Genomic DNA, 22882 nt, shown 5'->3' with positions numbered 1-22882 from the left:
CATATGGTGGACCTTAATCTCTACACTACAGGACCTTAACTATGCAGATGGCCTAACCTTGATGTCTGAACACATGCAGGAAAGAAGTCTCGCTTCAACATCTAAGCCCAGCAAGCAGACCTGAAGATCAACATGAAGAAATCAGAAGTTATGCCACTCAACACCCCAACCCCTTCACCAGTCAAGGCTGATGGAGAGGACTTAGCCATTACTCAAGAGTTAGGCTACTAAACAAGTACCATCAGACATGATAAGAAGGCAGGTAGTGAAATCAAAAGCAGACCGAACAATACCAGGAATGCCTGGTGTGAAAGTCATCTCAATACAACACCAACACCAAGATGAGGCTTTGCCAGAGCTGCGTTCTATACACACTCTTGTATGCATCAGAATGCTGGCAGATGACAAAAAGCGACATCACCAAACTGTCAGCTTTCCACACCAGTTACCTGAGAAGAATCTTGAGCATTTTCTGGCCGCATACCATCTCCAACAAGGAACTGCTCACCAGATGCAAGCAAGACAACACAGACACCATCATTATGAGAAAAAGAGAAGAACAGGACTCCATCACAAGAACATTTCTCCACTGGACCCCTGAACGTAAACGGAAGAGAGACAGGCCAAAGAGCACCTTGAGGCAAACTGTAGAAACAGAAATGAAGACCTGGAAGCACAGCTGGGGCACTGTACAGAAATGTGCCCAAGACAGACAGAGTGGAGGTCCTTTCTTGCTGCCCTACATACTAAACGGCATAATGGAAGTAAGTTTGTAAGCACTTCTTGTTAGTGTAACAGTTGCTTTTTTTATCAATATACTTCAGTGAGAATATACAGATGGAGACAGTGATTCTGCAGTCTTATAACTACATTTCACATCTCTGAATTTATGAATGAATGAGTGGGCAAACCTGCAGTAATATAATTTCTTCATAAATATCTTGATGTTTGGAGAGGTGCAGAGGTGTTACAACCGTTTAAAAGTGTATGCTAGTATGCAATGCTTTCAAACATAACCACAGGACCCGTTCATGTCCATATATTGAGTGCAAGGACATCTGTGTGTTAGCTGTGGTACTACAGCCTTACAGCATCCTCTAATGTCTGTCAGAATATGTAATATTTGTAAGTAAATGTGCAGCAGCCTTTCATCTCTATTTAATATAAAATTGTGTTGCTATATTAGCAAAGCCATTGATGATGCAATTTGATATGTCACCTGTGATGTCATGAGCAGTGCACGTATGATTTATGGCTGCGGGAAAGGAAATGGAGGATTGCCACATCCGACACTTGCCCTGCTGCCCTATTGGTATTTGACAACAGGCACCCAGCAGCTGTTTGCCGCACTGAGCTTTCTTTATCTTAATTATTTTTGTGAAGTAGTCAACGGCCCAGGTCCTCAATCCCCTGGTGCCTTGCACCTAGTTTGCAGTTGGGAGCATAGCCCTCTTGTCCTCGTCCCCGTTGGCCTGGGCCATTTTGCAAGCTAAGACGTTGCAGGACATGTGACAGTTACCTAGAGTCCACGGGAAACAGCCTTTACAACGAGGTTTTTACCACGGTGTTCCTTTACCACGCATTTTTTACCACACATGTTTTTATAGCGCATAAGCTTTTACAACGTATGCCTTCACCACGCACTTAAGGTACATTTGGGGGTTTGGGGGTCTCCCCCAACAAATACATTGTTTATATATATAAATATACATATAAACAATGCGTTGTAAAGGCATATGTTGTAAAATAAAATGCGATATAAAAAAATGGCGGCAAAAAAATGTGTGGTTCCGTCATACAACCGAGTCCACAATAGTGTACTGCGTTGAGAGGTGCATTTCCTGTTTTTTGAAGTTTTGTCATGGTGATGCGGTTCACCTCTTGTCAACCTTAACTAAAGTTATTACAGTGTAACATATCTCTATTCCTTGAAAATTGACAAAATCTAAAGTTAGGGGTAGTTAAGGTTGAAGTGGTAGTTAAGGTTCCTAGGGAGGCAATATTGGTTACAACACAAAACCTAAAACAATGAAAAATTCCCTTGTTTAGATATTACATTAAACGTTACCCCAGCTGGCATATGATCTAAGTAGACATAAGGGGCACAATATATGACGGTATTTAGCATGTGCAAACGGGTTTGCGAGCCTTTTGCGCCTGCTAAAAACCTGTGGCCAATGTACAAACACTATTTTTTGAGTTGCATATAAAGTTCCCTTCCTAATAGCGACCGCAAAGCCATGTACCAATGTTTTGCAACCGCAATTGCGGTCGCAAAACACTTGCAAATTACCATCCTCTTCAAGAGGGTGGTAATGCAGTCACACATGGGAAGAGGTCCCTAGGGGACCCCTTCCCCTTTGTGACTGGCTCAGAAATATTTTATAAGGGCAGGCAGTGGTCCCAGGGACCACTGCCTGCCCTTAAAAAATGAAACGAAAACGTTTCATTTTTTTTTTTTTAAATGCGTCCCGTCTAACTTTAATGAAAACGGGCTGCATTTTTTTTTAAAACTGTTTTATTGCAAAGCAGTCCCAGGCATGGAGGTCTGCTAAACCCAGCAAACCACCAACCCTGGGAGTTGCAAATTGCGAGTGGCTCATTAATATTCATGAGTCTCGCATTTTGCAACCCCATTGGGAATCGCTAACAGTGTCTCTGACACTGTTGTACATTTGCTTTTGCGACTCGCAAATTGCGACTCGCAATTTGTCACAATTTGCGAATCACAAAAGCAAATGGTCGTACATCGGGCCCAGATGTGAATGAGGGGTTTAGGTGGTTATTCTGATGCCTCTGCAAGAGTTTGCATTATACTGCATCGCTAAGAAACCGGAGTGAGACTGAATTTCAATGGTAACTGTGCAATTGTTCATGGGAGCTGAACCGCTTTGGCATTTCCTGAAAGTATCAAGCATGATCATTAGTTTGTTGTCATGGGTATGAGGTTTCGCCCCAAAGCATTACATACTCCTTATGCATCAGAGTATGATAATGTTTTGGACACTGTGAGGGTGGTGTTATTTCACAGTACTGGGCTTGCCCAAAAGGGCCTTGGTGGGTATTTTGTGCCCTTCCCCCTACCTTAAACAAGAGGAATCTTTGGTTGCACCCCTCTCCCCTCAGTGGCTACTAGCCTTTTTCATGGTCTCGTCTCTTGGCACAGTCGGGAAAGGGGGCTAGGAACCAGTACCCTAGGGCAAGGCAGTGGGCCTCAATCCTTCTTTGCCCCTGAGCAAGGTGGAGGTGGCATGTACATCTCTTCTTCTCCCTCCACTGAGCACAATGGGAAGCGCTCCTACAGGACCTTGGCACTGCCCTGCCACCAGGAGGGCCACCACAGACACTGATTGCAAAGATCCTCAACTATACGGACAGGGAGGATATCCCACAGGCTGTTCGGAGTTTGGTAGACCCCTCCTTTTAGGACCACATTTTCCAGATTTTCCTTGATTCCACGCAATGCGTGCAACAGCTGAGACAAACGTTCGGGGGGTGAACCAAAAACTGAAGGCCATGTAATCCGCAAAACTGAATGCACTGCACGAGGGGCACTCTAATTTTTTCACGAAACTAGAGGAGGTGTGGGACTGGCTGGAGGTTGGCTGGATGGCAGAACCATGGTGTCCAGGACTGATGATGCTCGAGCTTGGTCCCACCACACATGTCGGAATGGATCAACAGGGATGTGGCGAGGCAGGCACAGGAGGGAGTCATGCTCAGAAACCTGTGTGGTGGTGGGATAAGATGGCATGCTTGATGTGGAACACCAGTGGTTGGAGAGGAGGAGGTTAGGGCCGTGGTGGATATGATCACATTGGCAACCTCCACTGAGGGTTGCTCGGATATGATGGAAGATATGCCGGTACTGGCCGCAGTGGCGGCTGGCACGGATCGGGGTGGTGAGAGGGAGGTGAGAGGGAGGGGGTATATTGAACATTAAATTAAACTTAACTCCTCGCCGCATCCTCCTCGACTGGAAACACGGAACAGAAAGCACCCAGGAAGTACAGAGGCTCCCCTAAAATAATCACAATGCTGCAGTGCAGCATTATGATTGGTCTGAGCACCATGGTTTGGCAGTCAGATGGAGTCTGGGAGCCTGGGCAGGTTCTCCACCAAGGCTGTAATGTAGCCTGGGTGGAGAACATGCTAAGTGCGCATGAAAGTTTGGCCGGCCCAAGATGGCTGGCCAAACCTTCATGCGCACTTAGGGAGTGAAAACCACTCCTCCTCTCCTCTATCAGCAGAGCAGCCATGCCCCGCCCCACCTTGCAAAGCTGCTGCGCCCACAACAGAAAACAATTTAATGATAATAAAATTGAGTTATTATCATTTTATTTTTCCTTAAACTGCTGAAAAGCAGTGGGGGGATGCTCCTCTGCCTAAGCGGAGGAGCTGTCACTGCCTGGCCAGCATATGAACCCTGATGCAGTGTAGGCAAAAAAGGAGGTGGTCTAGCTGTTGTTTTCAGGCAAACATTACATATCATTAAAGTCAACGACATCACCATAAAGAATTGTGAGGCTCTTCTCACCAGATACAATCCTACACCATCTTCCTCCTGTAACTTCCTGCTCCTTTACAAACCTCCACCTAGCAAGGCGACATTCCCAGACACACTTCTAGATACAGTTTCAAACCTGATAACAATACACTCCAACCTATGCATTCTGGGTGACCTCAACATTTCGTATGACAAACCCAATATGACCCATCCAAAAACAATAATCACTGGCCTAGACACACTGAACCTGCATCAGATTGTCCACAAACCCACACACATCGCTGGACATATCCTAGATGTCATTTTTGCTAATACCGAACTAGTTACCTTTCAAACTATAACTCCATCACATGGTCAGACCACCACTTGCCTGCTTTCCAACATAAAACAGCACTAAGCGACTCTCCTAAAACTACCTTACATCAATCCACCTATCGGCCGTGGAACAAACTCAGTTTGGAACACTTAGAAACACAACTAACATCCAGTACAAATCTGGAAACAATAAATTCTGTTCAAAAACGACCTGAGTGGCTACAGGAAGCTTTTGACATCCTAATACCACTCAAAACCACACAACAGAACAAAAGAAAAAGGAGCCTTGGAGAATCATAGCGATAAAATACATAAAACAACAAAGTAGAAAGCTGTTCGCCCAGATGTCACAATTCATTGAAGAGAATGACATACTTTCAGACTTCCAAACAGGATTCCGTCCGGGAAGAGGGACTGAATCTGCCCTCCTTGCCATCTGGGATGACCTGAAGAATACAGTAGACAGGAACAGGGTTGCTGCGCTACTCTTCTTGGCTGCCTTTGACACGGTTCGCCATGACACTCTGAAACAAAGACTCTATGAAGCCGGCATAGAGGGAACTGCTCTAGACTGGATCCAGTCCTACCTTCGAAAGAGAACTAATGTCATCCATACCCCACCTTTCTCGTCCAAACCATACTCCACAAAAGCAGGGGTCCCTCAAGGCTCTACCATCGTGCCCATACTTTTCAACATCTACATGAAGTAATTACCGGTACTGGTCAATCAATTTCACCTCACATGTTATAACTATGCAAATGACATGCAAATACTCCTTCAACTGGAATTATGATATCTGGGCTTCATCAATGATAGAAATGTGAAGTTTCTAAAAAAGATGAATTATATTATCAATGATAACATGTGTAGATAATAGACACTCCTGTCCTGTATGTGTTAAGTAATTCTCTCGAAACTGGTTGCAACAAGATCGAGGCGCATCGTGACATGCCTGGTCGAAAAAGACCAATGTACATTCATGCTGGGATGTGTTACCCATACAAAAACAACAGTTGATGGACCGAATACAGAACAATGTCATACATTCACCCCAGTACAGAGATCTGGGCCTAAATCCATCGGTTTTTTGCTCACCATGCCATTCCAGTTTGAACCCAGCCATATGCAAATCAGTCTTGCCTCATGGGAACAGTCCAGCCCGAACTGCCAAGCCAGGTCCTCCCTGGACTGGAAACAAGCATCCTAGGACCGGTTTCGGGGTTCCACCCCTCTTCAGCCAGGATAGCTTGATACCAGTGGCATGGAGAGCACGGGACCCACGTCTGGGCATACCCGTCCCACTCGGGGTGACAAAAGCAAAAACAGTTCATGGACAGAATGCAGAACAATGTCATACATTCACCCCAGTACAGAGATCTGGGCCTAAATCCATCATTTTTTTGCTCACCATGCCATTCCAGTTTGAACCCAGACATGTGCAAATCAGTCTTGACCCTGTGCCTCATGGGAACAGTCCAGCCTGAACTGCCAAGCCAGGTCCTCCCTGGACTGGAAACAAGCATCCTAGGACCGGTTTCGGGGTTCCACCCCTCTTCAGCCAGGATAGCTTGATTCCAGTGGCATGGAGAGCACGGGACCCACGTCTGGGCATACCCGTCCCACTCGGGGTGACAAAAGCAAAAGCAGTTCATGGACAGAATGCAGAACAATGTCATACATTCACCCCAGTACAGAGATCTGGGCATAAATCCATCATTTTTTTGCTCACCATGCCATTCCAGTTTGAACCCAGCCATGTGCAAATCAGTCTTGACCCTGTGCCTCATGGGAACAGTCCAGCCCGAACTGCCAAGCCAGGTCCTCCCTGGACTGGAAACAAGCATCCTAGGACCGGTTTCGGGGTTCCACCCCGCTTCAGCCAGGATAGCTTGATTCCAGTGGCATGGAGAGCACGGGATCCACGTCTGGGCATACCCGTCCCACTCAGGATGACAAATGCAAAAACAACAGTTGATGGACAGACTGCAGAACAGTGTCATACATTCACCCCAGTACAGAGATCTGGGCCTAAATCCATCGATTTTTTGCTCACCATGCCATTCCAGTTTGAACCCAGCCATATGCAAATAAGTCTTGACCCTGGGATGTGGTACCCATATGAACCTCCTGCTTCTCTCACATGTGATACACTCGGTTCAGGGAATGGACATGGAGTGGCTCTAGTGATACTAGATATCGAAAAAGGTTTTGACACCCTGGGCTAGGAGTACCTCTGGTAGGTGTTAGAGCATATAGGATTGGGAACGTGTATCATATCCTCGGTGGGACTATAGTACACCACACCCACCACGCGGGTGCAGACTGGGAATGTAATGTCTGAGGTCTTCTACATAGAGAGTGGTATGAGACAGGGCTGCTTCCTGTCCCCGATAATTTTTGTCCTGGGAATGGAGCCACTGGTATGCCTGAGACAGGACCTTGGAGACAGGGGCATATGTGTTGGGAACACAGTCCTTATTGTTTCAATGCATGCTGATGACACCCTCCTTTACTTGCATCACCCGCAGGGCTAAATGCCAGTATGTTGGAAATAATGGAGTACTTTGGACGGGTGTACGGACTGCTTGCCAACAGAGGTAAGAACGTCTTATTCCCTTTGGCGAGCCAGGCAGCTCGACTGAGGTGGGACTACCCTGGTAAATTGAGAAGTTCCTGTATTTGGGTGTACAAACAGCACATGCCCAGGGTCTTCAATATGACCTCAATATAGGGTGTGTTATTGACAACTTACGCTCTTCCATTTGGTTCTGGAATACAAAGCTGGTTTTGGTGATGGGCAGGGTAGCTTTAAGCAAAATGGTGCTTCGATCAATCAATCAGTATTTGTAGAGCACACACTGTCACCCCTAGGGACATGTGGGTGCAGAGGTGTCATGTCTCAGTCGAAGAGCCAGGTTTTGAGCATCTTTCTGAACTCTGCCAGGGAGGGGGCTGTATGGAGGTGGAGGAGTAGGGCGTTCCAGGCCTTGACGGCAATGTAGGAGAAGGAGCGGCACGATGCCGCTGCAATGGATGCGGGTGGTGTATGCGAAGGCGAGTGCAGCAGAGCACAGGTATCTTGCAGGCAGGTGGAAGTTCAGTTGATGGTTGATGTAGCCTAGTCCTTAATTGTGTAGAGCTTTGCAGGCATGCGGTTGGATCTTGAACTGTCATCTCTTCTGGATGGGGAGCCAGTGGAGGTCTCTGAGGTAGGGGAGTGATGTGAGACCTTTAGGGGAGGTCCAGGATGAGTCTGGCTGCGGTGTTCTGTATGGTCTGGAGTCTTTTGAAGAGTTGGGTGGAGATTCCAGTGTAGAGAGTATTGCTGTAGTCTAGGTGGCTGGTGACTAGGGCTTGCATGGCGGTCTTTCTGGTGATTCTGCGGAGCATGCGGACAGTGTGGGAGCACGAGAAGGTGACTGCATTGACTTGTCGTTTCATTGTTAGTTGGCTGCCGAGGTTGTATGCGTGGTCTGTTGGTGTGGGTGTTGGTCCGAGTACTGCTGGCCACCAGCTGTGGTCCCATACGGTGGTGTTCTTCCAGAAGATCAGTACTTCTGATTTGTCGGAGTTGAGCTTGAGGCAGGTGTCGCTCATCCATTTGGTTTCATCTGTCATGGTGCTGCGGAAGTTGGTTTTGGCGTTGGTAGGGTCTTTGGTGCATGAGAGGATGAATTGAGTGTCGTCGGAGTAGAAGATTATGTTGAGGCTCTGGGATCTGATGAGGTCTATGAGGGAAGTAATATAGATGTTGAATAGGTGGGGCTAAGGGATGATCCTTGGGGTACGCCGCAGGTGATATCCATGAGTGCAGAGGAGAAGGGAGACAATCATATGCTCTGTGTGCATCGTGAGAGGAAGCAAGTAATCCTTTTGAGGGCATTCTGTTGTATGTCGGAGGTGTGGAGTCTATCGATGAGGGTGTGGAGAAAGACGGTGTCAAACTCAGCGGAGAGGTCGAGGAGGATAAGGGCCACAGTTTCTTCACAGTCGAGGAGAGATCTGATGTCTGTGGTGGCAATCAGCGCAGTCTCGGTGCTGTGGTTGGCACGGAATCCTGATTGTGAGGCGTTGAGTAGTTGGTTGAGTTCCAACAATTCGGTGAGCTGTTGGTGGGTGGCTTTCTCGAGTTCTTTGTTAGGTCGACGTTGTTGTAGATTGTGGCTATGTTACTTTGGAAGGGCTTATACCCCAATGTCTTTATATGATGCAGAATTCCTTCTGCAACTGCCGAAATCTGTATTCACGGAATTCAATAGCCTGCTGGTGTCCTTGGTGTGTGCAGGTAAGAGGAGCAAAGTCAAGTTGGATATCCTGAAACTTGACCCTGAGGAGGGAGTATTGGGGCTTCAAGACTTGCAGTTGTATTACATGGCTGGGCTCCTCCAATACGCGGCGTTATGGTGTGCAGATGGGAGTAATAGGGAAAAGCATCTGCTAGCTAGCCTGGTGAAGGAAAGAGACCTCCCCAAGCTTTTGATGAGCGCCGCAAGGGTGCCCCTGGACGATCCATATGTAGTAAAGCAAGTAGTAAAGATCTGGGAACTAGCGGTGAAAGTGGTTTTAAGATGATCCCTGTATGCTTGGCCTCTCCCTCTCTGGTGCCTGAATCTTTTCAGTACATACTGTCACTGATGGATATGTCCCAATGGATGGCAGGTGGCTGGTACAGGGTGGGGGATCTATACCTGAACGGCTCCTGTTTGATTAGGGAGGAGGCCAGCCCTTTGTTCCAGGAGTATCCGAGACAGTTCCTGCAATATGCTAAGCTTTCACGTACAGCCTTAGAGGTCTGGCACATTGATACGGTGCCTACCTACAGTAGCTGGGCTACACACCTGGATTATCCGCTCACGGATACTGAGTGGAAACGTGCATGTGATCAAGTGAAAGATACCGCTAGTAATGCACTTTTAAGCTCACGCAGTTCTATTACCTGCACCCAGCTCACCTTTTGCCACAAATTCTACACAGAATATTTCCAGACTGTACAGACGCATGAACCAGATGCAGTGTGACCCTGGCTCATTTTTAGGTCTCGCCTGGCAAAAGCAGTGCATGTGCTGCTCTCGTCAGAGAGGACCTTTTGGAATCGATTCTCCGCCGTGGGCTCATGCACACGCCTGCATGGACAAAGATGGCTGCTCTTGCCATCTGTCCAAAGCAGACAGCATGCGCGGGTCCGTGGGGCAGTGGACAGTCCGCCACCATCTTGTTCACGCCGGCTTCCTTCAACTCTGGCTCCGGCGTACTTTCACTTTAAACAGTGCACGCGCACGCGTGACTGACCCAGAGTTAAAGGAAGCCAGCGCGCAACAATTTACAACCGAGTTTTGAAGTATCCTGTTTAAAACTCCAATTTTAAAGAACAGTCCCACATAAAAACGCAATCAGCTGCTGCTTCCCATCTCCTCAACTGCTGCTGGTTTTAAGGTAAGTTTCAGAAAAAATATATTTATCATCTGTTTTTAGCGTTTATTAAATTTTCAATACAAATTGCACCCCGGCTCCTCGGATTGGGTATTCAAGTACCAATGCATTCTGACCAGAGGAAATGTACAGTGGTAATCAGGCACACATACCTTTCGGTGCTCATGATTGCCTATTTTTAGCTGCTAGTTGTAAATCAGGTGTTAAAAAGGCAAGAGCATGCAGGGCAAATGCAACTTGTGTTGTTCGCTCATACCACCACAATTTTATCGGTCAGACAGTGGCAGAGGATGTCGGAAGTCACCTGAAACTATACCTCAGAGAAAGCCTGGTGAGCACCGTGTAAAACTACTCAAGGTCAGTGGAAGGAAGGCGCCAAGGACACCTTGCTGGCAGGCTGGTAGGATGGTGATCTATCACCGAAAAGCGATTCGACGATTGTCACTATATGAATGCAATTAGAATTACACTTTTAATCAGGGTGAATGTGACAGATGTGAAGTGGAGGCACCCTTGGAGGGCTTGCATTCAAGGCATTTGCAGTCACGAAGGGAAAATATGTTAGCGTGATCTGAAAAATGCAACATTCAAAACATCTCTATCACTGAAATGATCCTTTACTGGCTCAGCAACCATCCTGTGGAGATCTCTTCTTCCTCGGCTAAGAGCCCAACTCAACCTGGGCACTGCTGAAAACATGTCTTCTGTCTCCACCTGAACTCGAAGCCATAGGTTTGTCTGCACCCCTCTGCCCCACTCCTACTTGTCCCACAGTTGTGTTCTTTCCACTGAAGCCTCTCTCCACCCAACTTTCACGTGTAAATCTCGATTTCTTATGCAAAGCACATGAACGCCTCTTTGTTGCAGTAGTGTAATAGAAATATTGTTAAAATGTTTTTTCCATTAATAAAACAGAATATATACACTAACATTTTGAGGAATTTGAGGCCTGAGGTCACCTTTCTCTCTAGACTTCTCCACTGTCACCTGATGTTTGGTTGAAGCCACTTATGGCGTTCATCATTTAAAGCTGTGATGCAACCAGACACGCATAATTTCTGTATACTCTAAAAGTTCATGTGCGGGAGTGTTCTGAATGTGTCGACACCTAGAAAGGATGCACAATATGACTGATGGACAGAAGAAGTGAACCTACAACGATTTCCACCACCACTGATCATATACTAATCGCAGTTGTCAGTTTGATTTATGTATTGTGGCAGCTTAAGACATAGGGAACATATGAATGCATATTCTATCAGCGATCTAATCAATTTTATGGTTTTATCATCTCATTAACTGCAGAAAAGAAATAAATAATCCTGCTCATCGATGACCCTTTACTGACCTGGATGGGAAATAGAAGACTTTAACATATGTAACTTAATTCCTGCATTACACATTACATATGAGATTCACGTCAGCTACCTCTGACCTCGGGAGAGCGACTCGGCGGCAAAGGGCTTTTCTCCCAGTTAACGGGGCTGACCAGTGTGCATCAAGGAGGCCGACAGAAGAGGAATGTTACCTGGGCAGGCTGTTGACGTAAGAATGTTAGTGAGGCAAGCTTTTTTTTTTTTTTAAATGAGCAGTTTGCAATTTCTCCCAATTACATTAGCTTCGCTCTGCATGGTTAAGACGATGTTTTCGTCGTCTTAACCATGCAGACGACGTGGTTGTGTTTGTCATACAAGGTTTTGCACAACACTAATTTGTGACCCAAAGAAACTTGCAGAGAATATTAAATACCAGCCAAATTAGCCTCTGTGTGTTGGTGCAGCCTGTTATTAAAAGATGGATATACATGCTAATAGGAAAGTACTTACATGTGTTAATAAGGAATGCTTTCAGGATAAGTGCTGGAAGATAAGCTGCTTCCCACCCCCCTCACTTCCGTGGCTAGATTCCGTGCGGCAGGCATGTGAAAGAGAGTACAAGGAGCGAGAACAGCCTTTCTCGGTTCTTGTGCACAACAACACTACAGAATAAACAGCTTTAATATTATACTTGAGGTACTGGTTGGCCTTGCAGTGACTGAAACCACACTCCAGTCCTAGGCTTCAATCTACCAGCCGGATGGGATACACCCTCAGACATGTAGTCCAGGCAGTGGGATGTGGAAGGGAAAGTGACCTGGAACCACTGGGATATGAAGTCCCCGATGATAATGTAGTCATCTTGGTACCCTTCTTTACAGTGCATTCTCTGTAAACATATGTATCAGTGTGCACGTTTTCACCAGGCCAGCCCCCGACATGGTGCTCTCACAGGGCAAGTTAAGTGAAAGGATCGTACAGCCGGAGTGAACACTGACTGTGACAGTGTCCCTTACCTAATGAAGGAGTGCTAAAATATTAATTGGCACAGATGTATCCCGGACGTTCCCATGCCAACGAACCAGAGTTAACAGCGAAGGCAACAGGCTGTTAGGCTGGCACATAAGTCTTTCATTTTTGGCGTACAGTTTGAAGTCCAACATTATCAAGTACAAAAAAGGTTATTTCACAGCATGCGGTGCACATATTCTCTGTAATATAAACAAGCATTGGAAATGCAATAGGTCTCGCTTTTGATTAAATTAAAGCCATTTGCTTTGCTAATGGTATTGTATAGCAAAGCAAATGGCTTTAACTTAATAAGAGGCGAGACCTATTGCATTATCAATGCTTGTTTACACATGACATTGGAGTGTCATAGGCTAGAGGCCTACTGGGCCGGGGTGGTGCGTTCACTCAAGGAGGTCACTGCTGTCAGGGTGAAACTAATGGCTCGCTATTGCCTCCTGGGCCTTCTACGTATCTCCAAAACAAGGGGGAAGATAATACATAGATTTGCGTCGCTGGTGTTGGCCAGACAGCGCGTTGCAATTCACTGGATAAGTCCTAAACCCCCTACATTGCACAAATGGCTGTCGGACCTATGGGAGTGAACTGTGGCTGAGGAGTGTAGGCTGAAAAGGGTGAGGACAGACAAGAACGTGGAATGAGACCTAGAGATATGGGGAGGGAGGGTGGGGCAACTGGAGAGAGTGGAATGGGAGGACAGGGAGCTCCAACCTGTATCCTCTCATGCAGAGAGGGAGACCCCTTAGGTGGTTGTGGGAACTGGGGAGCACGAAGATAATGAGCTGTTGCGTTTCCCTCCTGGATATCGTCTGTAGTTATGTGCGTCAGTTGGGCCTGCGGACCCAGACCATGTCACTGTATGATGTCCTCTGTTAGGAATGTGACCTGTGAACATCCCCCCCCCCCCCCACTTCCCTGGTGTGGCCTGGTCTGGGCATCTCATGGAAACTGTGTCACATATGTGTATCTGGGATATTGCTGCAATGTTCTGTTTGTGATGTGTTTCATTCTACATGCTTTCCTATAAAATACTAATAGAGACAATTTAAAAAAACACAAAATAGTAAATGGTTGACAGTCTCAAATGTTTCATCAAAAAGTTATTTATATGGAGTCCATTTTATATAAAAAAAAACGTTGTTTATTAAATCAATTTATCATTAATGGCTCCAATATCCGATTTCCCCCATAAATAAACATATATAATACATCCATCTAGACCATAAAAAAATATGTGTATTGATGTTCGGATTATATTTATCAGTTTGATGAATTTCAATTAAAAGAGTGATTGTACCTAAAAAAATAACATTATACCTATCCCCCAGCCCCATCCGTCCCTCTTCCCTTCTTTCTTCCCCTTCCCCCTTGTTTTGTACCACTTGGTGGTATACCTTATTTCTCAGGCGATGCATATTCTGCTGCATATGACAATATTGTACTGTATGGTGGTCTTTGGTCTACATTTATCACCTCATACTTTAATCCCTATTCTTTGAGATGATGATTATTATCTGGTAGCTTTGGAAATTAATTGCTTTCTTCACTATGTATCTGGTCATATGCATATAATAGTTCTGTCCCACCATCAATCTAGTACGAGTATTCTCTTTGGCATTTTCCCATCCACAATAATTAACCTACGGCTCTCATATTGCTGTCATGTGTCTATGTATCCCTTCTTATATGGATGTATCAATTGTGGCAAGTATGTAATGCAGTATACCTTGATTGTATGTCTTTTTCTCTAAGTACAATAAAATATTTGAACACAAAAAAGACCTGTTCTGACTAAAGTCCTCTGCCTTAATGCCAAGCCTGCTCAAAATGCATGTAGCAGTTTGTGTGAACGCTATGATCAAAATTTCTTATGAACCCAATATGGAAAATCTCTTTTTGGGTTCCCTAAAAAAACTTGGCCCCCACCATGCACTAAACAATGGTCTGTTAAATTATGTTTAAATCCGTTAAACTGAATCAAAGTTATCTGCAAAAGCAATGGGTATGTTTTCTGTAACAGGGAAGATAAATAACCAGTAGTTGCTCCCTCCAACCTTTTCATATGCATACATATGTGTGTCTATGTGTGTGATGCACACATGCATATGTAGTAAGGCACTGTCCCTGCATCTGAGAATTAGCGGTTGATAGCTGAACGCACCTAATGCATAGAGATATCTGAATGCTCCTAATGTATGCATTGACAAGACGACAGCTGCAGTGATGATGCACCTAATCCACGGTGCAGGCCTCTCAGTCAGCGGGCTGCGTGACGCACGCACGCGCTACCATCCCCCGCAGACGGATATACGGCAGGTAAGCAGCGCCGCCTGTGCCGGTCAGGCTACGCATAATGACGCACGTGTCCCCAGATCGAGTCACCATGGAGGAGGTGGACGTTCAGTGGCCTTTGGCGCGCACCAGCATGGATGGTCATAGGGAATGGGGGCAGGGAGCTGTGTCTAGAACACTTCGCAGCTGTCAGTGCAAGTAAAAGCTGGTCGCTGTTTTGCTCGTGTGTTTGTGCCGATTTGTGTGTCTAGGCGTGGGAGAGTGTCTGGGGCTGTGAGAACTCGCGGGGATGGCTGGAAGGCGTTATGTCGAGTCTCACATACAGGTCTGCGATGAGAGGACAACTCTGAAAGGATGTCTCCAATATTCATCATCTTCATTTATTTAAAGAGTAACGACACCCCTGCTTGGAGAACGTAACAAAAGACGTAACACGATCGTAAAACGTCAAACACGTAAGGCCTGGTTCCCAGAGCATATTACACACTTGTGTACAGCTTACACACACACATTTTTGACTGCATCAGTAAATTGGGAGCTTGCAAAATCGTTTAATCAAATAATAATAATAAATAAAACTGCACCAACCCGTGGGAAATTTGGTTTGGCTGTATCTCAAGTGAAGGTTTCACGTTAAGGAATACCACAACTAAAAAAGTAAAGCAAGATACCGGCAAGATATTGGTTCAAGCAGAAAATGTTTATCGAGTGAGCGAGACACTTTTAAGCATGACCAATCTCTACACCTGAAAATTACACCAAATTTCAAGACATTTCATATAACACGAAATGTTCAGATTTCACTGGCGTTTTTAAAATGTGATTTTTGTATTTTTTTTAAATTTTGCCCAGACTTAATGTAAATTCCCATGGGTGAAGTTTTCCATTAGCGAAGTTCAATTGTGAATGCGGAAATCCCACCGACATGGTGAATGTTCATGCTTGCAAATTTCATCCCAGATCGACTTTTACAGTCAGACAATGCGTCTGCCTGTGAAAGTCACTAAGAAAGCACAAGCTCAAAAATTCGTGGGCATTCACTAATTATTTGAGGGTAGTTTACCACCAGGAATAACCATTTAAATTTACAGCTGTCAAGGGCAAAACTATGTTTCTATGGTGAGCAGAGGGCACGAAGATGCTCATATTTTGTGGAGGTGTAGGAGAAGGGTTTTTTCGATGGGAACAATATTTTCACCTTGAAGAAACAAAAAAGAACATATTACAAGCAGTTTGGCATTACATTTCCATAAATGAAAAATCTACCTGGTGGAAATTCCACATGCATACGTGTTATGCACATGATTATGCCTGGAAAACCATGGTTATCATAGTTTTACAGAAGTACTCCTGGAATTCTTGAGAAATTCCTCCAAAAGTTGAAATGTGCCCCAAACCTAATACTGCAGCAGCAAATATCAGACATATATTCTGTAGACTCTAAAAAATGGGCGTTTTAACCGATAGCTTGGATATTAATACACCTATTTACTGGAAGAAGGGTATCAGGAAAAGGTGCCTTGCAACCATCACACAACGAATTGATACTCATAACCAGTGGTGGTCTGGCCTCTAGAGAAAAGTGAAGTATTCCCGACGCTAATGTCTTTGGCAGTGTAAGAGTGAGGCAGATTCAGTCAGAACTTAGTCTAACAAATGGGGATAAGCAGGGGACTAAATTATAACATTGGCATAGCAAAGACTGATATGCAGCATATGTCCATGCACCCAACAAGGTAATTATTCAGGCATAGCAGTGTAGTCTTAGTCCCACAAACTACCCTAAAGACATACTAGGGGGTATCTAAGGAACTGTTCTTTGTCATTAGCGCTGCAGGTGGGAGAATACATCATCTCTATAATCTGATCCAAGAAGGGGAAACTAAGGATAAGTGGGAGTGGGAAACATCCAGTCAACTTTTTTCCTGCTGTGAGTCCCCTCAATCATGTAGGAGTCTCTATCCTATACTTTCCCTCACTTCTGATCAATAGTTCACAAAGATCTACTTAGGGTGTTCTGATCTGAAGTGCCTAAAACAATGAGAAAAGACAGTCCTTCACGGATACTTCATGCACATATTTGGTCAGGAATTGGAAATCCATAGTACTTTACACACATCCCTTAAATGAGATGCCTAATTTTTAACTCATTAATTTGCCTTTATCTTGTGCATTTTCCAAGACCTCTTTCTTCTTTGGGGAAAGCATGCTCATAAACTAAATGCCAAATAGTTTTACGCTTCTACCGTGGTGCTCCTACTTTGAGGAAAACCAGACAGCTTTTAGTTTTCTCTGACCAAAGATGCAAACATAAAACTGATGCCAATCAATCCATCTTTACTGTGCATTGCATCGCCTATCGCTAGGAATTGGTTACCTGGTCCTAAAATAATACCCACAGCCTTACTCAGACACATTACTGTAGTGGAAATCTGCTAAGCTGGCACCTGTTTATGTGCAGCGCTATCACCTGGGTGCAAGCTGTGATAGGACAATTTGTAAAACATCGCCTGTTAATTCACATAAGAAACAATTAAATAAAACGAATTTCATTGCGCGCGCTGAAACGCATTTGGCGTTTCAGCGCGCGCAATTAAATTCATTATATATATTTTTTCTTTACATTACTCCGGTCGGCCGTGTGCCAGAGTTTACTACCCCCATTCTGCCCCCCCCCCGCTCCACCGCCCCGCGGCACTCCCTGCACAGGCTGCTACTGTATGCAACCCCATTAGGAATCGCTAAATGAAACCAAATGTGTTTCGTACATTAGGAATAGCAATTTCCTAATTGCGATTCTTAGCTAATCACAATTAGGTAATCGCTATTCCTAAAAATTTGTACCAATGGCCTCTTAGTTTAAGCAGTAGGGGCCATATGTAGGAAGCCCAATACCGGTCGGTAACGGCCGATTTTCGGTAAATATCCCGTTACCGACCGGTATTCAGGCTTTTGGTATGTAGGGGGCACATTTCAGGATTCGGTAATTTACCGAATCGGTAAAATTACCGAATCGGTAATTTTACCGATTCGGTAAATACCGAATCCTGAAATGATATGTAGGGGGAGTGTGTGGTTGTTGTGGGGATTCGTTATTTACCACCAACTAAAAGTTGGTGGTAAATGACGAATGGCTGTGAAAAAGCATTTTTTTGCACTTAGAAGTGTGCAATGTGGCAGACAGCATGTATGTGTGCCACATGTGCACACATGCAGGAATCAGGGGTGCAACAGGGTGTCACTGTGACACCCTGCCACCCTTGATTGTGCTCCCCCCATTACCGAATCGGTATTTACCGATTCGGTAATGGTAACAGGCTTCCCATTGATTCCTATGGGCCTCCTGGCCCATAGGAATCAATGGGAAGCCAGTTACCATTACCGAATCGGTAAATACCGATTCTAAATTACCGACCCATTCCGAATCGGTAAATATTACCGATGGATTACCTACATAGCATTTACCACTTCATAAATACCCAATCGGTAAAATTCGGTATTTATGAAGTGGTAAATGTTAGGCCACCTACATATGGCCCTGGATCTCTGAGACACGTGAATATAAATTGCCACTAAACCTACACACCTTGCTTTTTATCAGTAGTGGCTGGCCATTCTTTTAAACCTCATACAGGAAGGTCTGTTAAGTAAGCTGACAATAGGAATGAGAGGTGGACTGTTTGACACAGTGGTGCCATCCGTGGACATGTATTATGTCATTTGGAAATCCTTTTCACACCACGTATTGCAGGCCCATTCACAGAAAATCAACTTGCAGTCATTTCTATATTGGCCAAAATTAGGGAATCTATGATTATGTTCTTCGTCTTGATGAGACAGAAGGTATCAGATGGGAAGAATATGCCCCATGCACAGATACATTTGCTTTAGGTTTCAGTGCTAAGAAAGGACCACCTCCTTCCCCACCAATCCTGCTGGAAACTATTTCTTAACAACAGTTAATCTGAAATCTTATGTACATGTATGTACACTAACCCAGTAAACAAATGTGCATACAAGTTCAGACCGGCACAAAGTGCACCCCCAGAAGTGTCTTGCTGCAAATATCAACTCAAATTATAATTTGACAGATGGAAGCACAAAGATGTGTTAAGACTATAAGCGCTTACACTCAGCTATCCAGGGGCTATCATACCCGTCCTACTGTTTGCTCTTTACAACTACTGTTTGCTGTGTATCAAATTAAATTTTTTTGACACTTCATTCTGATACAAGGGAACCTCTACAAAATGTTGAATGATAAACCACTTCCAATTGTTCTTTTGCCTGAAGAATCTATTTTGTGTGCCTAGAGTTGCAAAATACGTGTTGGCTTTAGTGTCTTGCAGTTGTTTCCTATTAAACATTAAAAAGCAACATTTTTAGTGTTTTTAATGTTTAAAGAAACAGAAAAAAACTGTGGTAGGCGTAGGAAATACAGTGTACCCTAGCTGTAACCAGACAATGCAAGCATTCAGAATACAGTGACCTCCAACCAGCTTTATTACTCATACCTTTGAAATCCTCTTTCCAGATCATGGTCTTCCATTCGGGGACCCCATTTCTTTGTATTTTTCCTCGGCAACCCCTCCTTTTATAAACATTCCTTTAGGCCAACATGCAGACCAATAAGCATCAGTCAATATTCACACTCCCCTTTGTCACTATTGGAATTTTGGAACTTCCCCACAACACAGCTATATTACAGCAAGTTTCCAATGTTAACTCCCTCATGTCTAGTCTATTGATCCATGCATCTCATCGGCTAAGCCAGGGAAGTAATTTTCCTGCTTTATTTTCATCATTGTATAAAGTCCCCCATGTGGCCAAGGACTGAGCCCATGCCTGATTCCCTACCAGGGTGCAATTTCCTACTGTTTCATGTCTATCAAGCATTCTTTTGAAAGATTCTTATCAGTGTGATATTTTTGTTCCAAAGTCAATAATGCTTCTTCGGCCTCTCTAGCTGCTTGGAAACATGCTCTGTGCTTACCCACTACAGACAATACAACATGGCCGCTAATTAGCACTTTATATGCCTCCAATAATGTCACCAAGGACTGACCTGAAAATCCTCTGTGGATTCCCATCCCTTTTTGTGTCACCTTTTTAATCCTTCAACAGCTATATATCAAACCACCATTACCTGCTCTATGGGATCTGAGAACCCAGGCAAGAAATCCCATGTCAAAGAATCTTTTTAATGCTAAAAGTAAACACAGCCAATCTGTGAAAAGGAGTCATGCCTCCGAGAATAGTAAGAGTAATGTTATTCCTCTATATGTACTGCCCTACAGGCACCGAGCATTCCCATGACCATAGTACAAGTTTTCAGTTTGGAGTGAGTAATGATGTTTGATGGGTCATTTCCTGAGCTATCTTCTATGTCATTCATTACCAAATTCATGTAGACACCTTCCATCACGTCACTCTGAAAATTCAGTAGTACCGTACCTTTCGTATCGAGTACCCATAGAGAGATATATAAGGATATTTATGGAATATTCTTTCACTCATTTACATACCCTTTTTTGCTGGTCCTGAGGATGCGCCAAGTATCTCAGCCCAAGACCAATAGGGGCGCTATACATGTTCACCCAATAAATACGAAACTGTTACCTCACCTACCTACACCTGGCTACCTAGGGCCATTTTAACGCTTTAGTAGCCTTAACCTTTGGGTTTTCTACTTTCTGACAGAAGAATTCACCCATCAAAGTGGCACAGCATCGATATCTTCTAGCCAATTTTATATTAACTCACTATCTTATGAGCACCTCCTCACATGCATCAAATGGCAAGAATTCTCTAAAAGAACTCCATAAAAGTGACCCTTTGGGGGACCCATAGGGCATTGCAGCGCCGGCCCGTCCAGGAGTAACCGCCCTATGATGAAACATGACATCCTTTGGGATGTGTGAGGGCAATAAGTAAGAGTCTTGCTGACTCTTCTGTCTATACCCTAGACCGATTCTTCTTTCCCCTCCCTTCTTCTTTCGGAACAGTGACCCCCTATTTTGGAAAACACGGCTAATAATCAGCCACATTCCCCAACTCACAGTGTGTCTGTTGACCAAACATGAACTCATTTAATGAAAGCAATACTACAATCTTCTTGGGTATCGGTCTGAGAGATATGGGGATAGAACTGCTCCTACCTAGCATATTCATAATATAATGTATTGTAGCACCAGATACCACAATAGCCATATTAAAAACGTACATTGGAATTCTCCATCTCTCTAAAACCCCATTTCTTTCAAACAGGCATCCTACTGCCTTCCAGGCAACCTCTGAAGGGGGGGGGGGGATTTTACAGTAATCCAAAGTCAATTGTTTCTGGAGCTTGGTCAGTGCTTGTAATACTGTCGCCATTTCACATCTTCAACTGGTATTTGTACGATTTCTCAAAATTATCCGCAGCCATCCGAGTTGTAAATTCTTCTTGTGTCAGTGTAAAAGGTAGGGCTTGCTGCTGCTATTCATCTAAGTCTTCCCCCTAATTTATCTATCTTTTGTCGAGTGATACGCATACTTCTCCTAGTATTTCATCATTCAGTGTATGCGCTGACTCAGCTCATTCTTGACTGTATCAAAAGTTTGTCTTTGTTTTTGACAGGGTGTGTAAACTTCAGGAAAACAAAGTTGCCATTTTCTTTCTGCAAGGGGTCCTTCTTTCTCACTGCCTGCAGAATGGTATCCACGTCTATGGAGTTTAGAAGGTGTGCTATAATTGCTTTAGGTTGTGCCACTTGTGAAGAAAGGGTGATAGGGCCGGGTCCCTCTCTAACAATTTACTCTGGAACCCATGGTCAATGGACCGGTATTACCTGCTGAGAAGTGTAGAGGGGAGAAAACTCATTAAGGCAACAAACTACTTTAAAGGGACATGACTCTGAAGAATCACAGACTCCGAATTCCAAGTTAGTGGGTTTATTACAGTGCCAAATATAACTGGATATACAGACACCTCAAGACGAGGTTGTAGAAATACATAGGAACTAATACAAATCTAAACCAATGGGCAAGATTGAAACGCTGGAGCATAAAAATAATCACAAATACCAGAACATGGGCAATGATTGCCCCCACGTCAAGATCAGTCCATTTGGGGTTGGTAAGTGAAAAGCACTAGTCTGTCCCTACACTATTACTACCGTGACATCCCTACTTAGCATTCCCCAGACAAGGTCAGGAAAAGGTGTTAGCGTGTGAAGACTTCCTAAGAAGTGCACTCACATTGTATGGGTCAAGTAGCCAAAGCTACAGAGCTCGTCTGAGATGTTCCTTCCCTTTCCATCGATCTCTTCACCTCTTCTGTCTCAACCCCCGGGGCACTGTCCCTAACTCAAAACGCAAAAATATAGAACATGCCCACTGCTTGCATCTGGATCACCTCATCCTGCTGGACATTTCTCATAGGTGATTTTCCATTTAGTTTCGATACTCCCAGATCCTGGCTCGATGACCTTGATTCCCAAGCCTCCTTGAGTGAGAAAGAATACCGTCTCCCAATTATCAGCATTCTTTGCATAAAAGTATTGTCTCCCCCCGAGCCTAACTCCTAACACAAAAGGTTTTATTCTAACTAACAAAGACAACTTTCTCCACCTGCAACAGAAACGTGAGTACAGAATATACATGAATTTTACCTTTGCCCACACTATGAGAGCTGTCAGAGAGAATACATTTCAGGCCTACAGAAATCGGCCAACATAAAAGGAAGCACATAAGCCTTACGAATTACACATGAAGGAATATTTTATTTAAACATTTCTAAACCATCATGTTACATAAGCAAATCAAATGCATAAATGATTGTGAGTAGCCTATACAATCCTACACATTAAAGCTCAATTAACCATGTCTATGTGCAACTTTAATATGGTGCACGTTTAAATCTATGCATTGCATTGTAAAGGAGCAACTTTGTTAATCAATTACAAACAAATGCTAAGGATTACATTATTCAAAACACAACTGCCACATTTA

This window comes from Triturus cristatus, chromosome 7, assembly GCF_964204655.1.
Source record: "Triturus cristatus chromosome 7, aTriCri1.1, whole genome shotgun sequence".
Taxonomy (NCBI): Eukaryota; Metazoa; Chordata; class Amphibia; order Caudata; family Salamandridae; genus Triturus; species Triturus cristatus.
This window is presented reverse-complemented; position numbering follows the sequence as displayed.